The sequence below is a fragment of the Formica exsecta genome, unplaced genomic scaffold (assembly GCF_003651465.1).
Source record: "Formica exsecta isolate Colony F162 unplaced genomic scaffold, ASM365146v1 scaffold191, whole genome shotgun sequence".
Lineage (NCBI taxonomy): Eukaryota > Metazoa > Arthropoda > Insecta > Hymenoptera > Formicidae > Formica > Formica exsecta.
Window position 1 is genome coordinate 390,266 of NW_021849211.1, and position 5,648 is coordinate 395,913.

The 5,648-nt window shown below is 33.8% G+C and overlaps 1 protein-coding gene across 1 annotated transcript in view; it reads right to left on the reverse strand.

The window, feature by feature from the left end:
* LOC115233852 (D-beta-hydroxybutyrate dehydrogenase, mitochondrial) overlaps positions 1-5,648 on the reverse strand; it is a 29,540-nt gene that overhangs the window by 22,720 nt on the left and 1,172 nt on the right. The gene's annotated exons all lie outside the window — the stretch shown is intronic.

Consider the following 5,648-nt stretch of genomic DNA (forward strand, 5'->3'; position numbering starts at 1 on the left):
CTTCGATTATCGTTTATCGCGAAGCGGTTAAGTCGTGCTGGAAAATCTTTCATAATTTTTTTTGGACGAATGCGTGAAAAGCGCGCGCTAAAACTTTAACACAATTTCTTTCTCATTAAGGACTATTCATAGAAAAATTACCGCTTGAATCTGAGACGGGCACGTCTGGCCCTCCCCTTGTCAGATAAAATAAAATGTGAGAAAATTTGGCAAATTAAGTTTCAGAAGAGAAACTAATTATCAAAATCATATTTTTCAATAAATTTTGGTACTTTGATTTAGAAAAGTTTAATTTAAAATCTGTATATAATAAAAATGTTTTTCAAACGCATAATAGAATTAAAACACGTTCATTAATATGTCCGTGGATGTAAAACAAATTTCTCAACACAGTTGGTACGCCATAATATGTTGCTGTTGAAAAGCAGTTTAAAAAGCAAATCAATATAAAAAAATATATATTAGATATATTATTATTACATAATACAGAACATATATGTACATCACATAATACATCACTGAACTATACCGTTAATGTGCGCTGACCTCAAGCACACAAGAAATGAGACGTTTAAAGTTTAACGGGTCATAAGCAACTGACCGTAATGTTATAAACATAAACTATATAGTATTCAAAAGAAATTTTTCATCATTTTCATTGTAATTTCTTTCTGAGATTTATATTCATTGTAATTTCATTTCTGAGATTAATATTCATGAAAATACGCAGGGAGACAATTGCGAATATTGACACGGTTTTTCGTGACGAGGACGCAGGTTAACGGCTTTGCAGGCGCTTGACCGCTCCCCTCCTTTCTTCATAATCGTAAGAATTACTACTCCGACAGGAGACTTCTGTTTACGGATGCGCGGGCGTACAACGTGTAATCCGTGGTTACGTGTGTACATCAGAATTCCCGGACAACACGAAACAACGGTACTTGCAGTTGACCGCGAGCGGCCGACCGTGTGTAAGAGGTAAATAGTCCTGGCCCGTGTACGTCGTTCAATATTTGCATGACAATTTGGGAACGTCAACGTTCATCTTACACCTACATATTTCTGATAGAAAACGAGTTGCGTTTGTAATGGTATTCATCTCATCGAAAGCATCTTCAATCTATCTTGAAATTATTCTTGGCAAAAGTACAATTTAAATTTCGCTATAAATTCATAAATTCGTCAATGACAGAGTACTTTTGTGTGCTTTTATAATATATATATTTTGATATTATTTGTTTTTTAAACTGCTCTTCAACAGTAATTTATTATGGCGTATCAACTATGTTGAGAAATTTGTTTTTATTCGATTACATCCACGGACATATTAATGAACATGTTTTAATTCTGTTATGTGTTTGAAAAACATCAGGATGCTCAATTTTACCGAAACTTTTCACTTGCGTTTGATGCGTTACTAATGCGATCCCAGAATTAGAATTAGGTATATGATTTTACAAGCAAAAGAGGAACGGCTTATGTGTTTACAGCCAATTAAAAACAAGCCAAACAACACGAAGTGTATGTAATGTAATCAGTGCAATTATATCATATGTAACCACATACACAGTTTTTCTTCTCTTTTTCTGTTAATTTATAAAATATAAAAAAAGGAGTGCAAAGTGTGAATATTATCCGAATTATTATCTAAGATATATTTATAATTGTGAATAATTAATGCGTTCATTAAAAAAATCTGATCTAATATCTTTTGCAATGTACATGAGATATCTCTGTACTATTCATTACAATATATTTATAATTAGTAATGTTTATAATTAGTAATGTTAATAGATAATATACGGAAATGTAATTACGTATAAAGATTCTCTACATGAAACTACCTGAGCGATTTATTTGTGAAAGTATTTTACTGCATTCATATTATATTCTACCATATTCATGACTTCCTGTACTACAAATGGCAATTCGCATAATACCACCATCAATTTCGTATATCTCATTCTGTACATTCTAAGAAATTATAGCATGCTAGCACTCTAGTATGTAATATGGAAGTCCATTGCTGACATATACATATCCGATCGTCGCAATTACGATGGTGTAATGGGGGCCTGTACTTTCCCGAAAGATTTGTAAATGATATCCCAGGTAAGGAGAATTAATATTATTAACGATACTGAATCGCTAATTATTCTGTTTTAATATTCTAACAGTATATTATGGTTTACACACACAATATATATTGTATTATTTTCTAATAGATTATTTATACAATATATCAAAATATAATATATATGTAATAAATTCTTGTGTGTGTGTAAAATATTTTACCTAAAAATCTAACATTTTTTAATTTTAATTTTCGATTGTAGCATTAATTGTTTGTATTAAAGTATGGCGTATCAAATCTTGAGGATAACGTTTTTTCTATAACTCAGGTTATACAAAAAGTTCTTAAATAAATAGAAAGGGAAATCTGTGTGTGCGAGCGACTTTTAGCTTCTGCCAGTTGGAAAAAAAAATTTCAGCGGGAGTAATTAAGCGATTCAAGTGGGCAGAGAACTGGACTCTGCGAGCATGCATGGAGTTCTAATTACATGTATTAGCAACCGGCTACGATCGTATAAATGAACATCGAGCAGTTTTATCGGCATTGCGCGATGGCAGACCTGGTTTCATAGTTTCCCCTTTGCCGTCCCCCTTTTCCTTTACTCACTCACTCTTTCTCTCTTTCTCTCTCTGTGCGTGTGTGTGTGTGTGTGTGTGTGTGTATGTATGTATACCTCGGGGCCGAATATGAAGCGCGATATGGCGCGACGTGAAACGCTTAGAAAGTTTAAGCTAAGCACTTTTCCTGCCGTGAACTGAAAGGCTGAGAACGTTATGCTCGTCCAGGAATGCAAAATGCTTACGAGACTCGCTTCATCATTGTAAACAGGCATCGATATTACCGGACTCGGTATTTCGAATATTTATTTTCGCGAGTGTCGATGAAGGAGTATATCCATCCGGATGTAAATACACTAACAAACTTATGGATTGCAAGCAACAGGGACCCTTCGAGTTAGACAAAACTAAGTCGGATCGTTAAAAACTATATTTGTTTGGAATAGATAAAGCTGATCAGGCTCTTTGTGAAGAAAGAAACTCATTTTTTGAATTAAATCTCTTTATAATAATTTAAGATGGATGAAGTTGAAATACTATTCTTTGTGAAGAAACAAGAAATTTTGAATTGAATCTCTTTGATATTTTTTCCTTCTTCTCTTTGTGGGAACGCTTCCCAGTGAAAATTTGAATAAAAAGCGATGTCGTCGGTGAAAATTTGAATGAAAAGCGACGTTGTACCTTTGGAATTAGTTTTCCTAGCGTAAAGGTTCAATTACGGAAATGATGCTGAATGTAGAACGTTATGCAGACTAATGTGGTGTAATAAATCACTTAATTGAAATCACAATACCACTGTGGTTAATTTATGGTTCGAGAGAACTAAGTGCGTTCTCTCTAATAGCCGATTTTCTTAAGTTACATTGCTTTACCGACGAAATTTGTTTGACACTGGCAATTATTTCTGTCGACCTGATTTCGAAGTTTGTTGTAGGTGTAAGGTAACTATCAATTTCACTTCGATAATTTCCGTGCAAAGTGAAGCTTTATATCAACATTAACGTTTCACTTACAATTTTATTACTTTTTTTCACTATTAGATAAATGCGCGAGTTAATCGTGCATAATCGTGATATCCATGCATCGACGCGCAGCACCTGTAGCAAATATAAAACTGCCCACATCGCGTCGCCGTAATTAGGGCGTAGCGAAAGTGGCATCTGAAGAAGAAAAATTAAAACACGCTGCTTTTCACTTACGTATTATTTATCGTAATCTTTACTATAAAAAGATTTTGTCATAAAAATAATACAAAGTATCATAAGAATCATATTGTTAGTTTGTTTAATTAGAACAATTACTCCAGGAGAAATAATTTTCTTGATTTTTGTAAGCTCACATTATCATTTAATTTTGAACGAAAATTTATAAATTAAATGCAAAGTGACAGATAAATATAACACTTAGCAATCAATACATCCTATACTTACATGCAATATAAAAAACATTTTTATCGAACGTAAGGTTTCCCTAAAAATATAATTTAATTGTTTTAATGGTGAATTGAAATAACTTCAATGAAAAGCATTGTTGGAAAGTCTTTGATTTATGTATCGAGTATCTATAAGTATCGTCACTCACTTTCACGATTTCTCGCGGCAAACAGAAAAACATCTCTCATCATAGATTTAGAAACTCATCGTTATTGGCCACCGTCATTTTCGTTGCTTGTCGTTCGAGAGAGTGTTCGAGAGAGACTATAGACCGTCAGCAACAACAATAAAGACATCAACGAGAACGACGATGATGACAGCGCGTCGCATGTTCGTAAACAGTGAAGATGATCAGGGAGAGCAGTTTAATTGCAACTATGATAAAACTCGATGATAAAACTCGTAATTGCGACGCAAAGTGAAAATTAAATCACCGATTTAGTAGAGCACGGAGCGAGTCAATGCGTTCGCAAAAAAAAAAAGATTGCAACCCTGGCGAGTTGCATCTTGGTCCTTTCATTTTAATTAAGCTGTAATTATTAGGCCTCGCGCGAGATGTCCAGCGTCGATTTTCGAATTCATTATATCTAGCGATAAGCCACGGTTTCTCTTCGCATCGGCCGACCTTACATTCCTACGAATGACATGACGCAGACGCATTGTTCACGACACGGATAATCGATCGGAGATCCCGGAAACGGTCTCGTTCGCGATGACACGGTCCGCTAGTAGCGATAATCGAAGGCTCCTAAGCGGAAACGACGAGGCCTCGCCCTGGTCGAAGAATCGAGACAAAGGAATCATTCGTGCAAATGCATGCAGCTCTGACATTATGTTCGTGAGTTTCCTTGGTTCTCGGAAATCGCGCAAGATACATTTCGCAAACGATACTGTATATCCAACGATGGGTTTCTAAATGTAGCGAGATGAAGTTTCGTCAAACTCGAGACTATTCAGAACCAATTTCGAAGATAAACCCCAAATGACAGATGTCCATTAACGCGATGATCTAAAGACAAACTTTAAAGCAAACTCCTACATTTGGCGGGATTTTAATTTCTTTTGAATGATTATTGAAACTTATTTTAATGTTTAACAATAAGTACTATATCTAACAATAGAGATTTCTCATTGTAGCGAGACGAAGTAGTACCGTTGATTTCAGGACTGTTAAAAACCAATTTGGAAGATAAATTATAAATGACATAACGATCAGCGTGATAACTCTAAAATAAACTGGCTAAAATAAATCTCCATTTTTAATTAAATTTTAATACTATTTTTTCTGGATAGTCGATCAAATATGTCAATCATCTAAATTATTTTTGAAATGTCAACAGAAGAAAAATCTTTCTACATAATTGATATATAAGCGATAAAATTAGAATATTCGTAATTCGTTTAATAGCTATTTTCTCTCTTGGCATCATATCCAAACAAATTATCTAGATTCTAAACTTAGTTAGCACGAATAAAGTTTAAATATAATTTAAATGCATTAAAATAATGAATACATTGCTTTTAGAAATTTACTAACATTCTTATTATTAAATTAATAGAAAAATAATATTACAATATAATGAT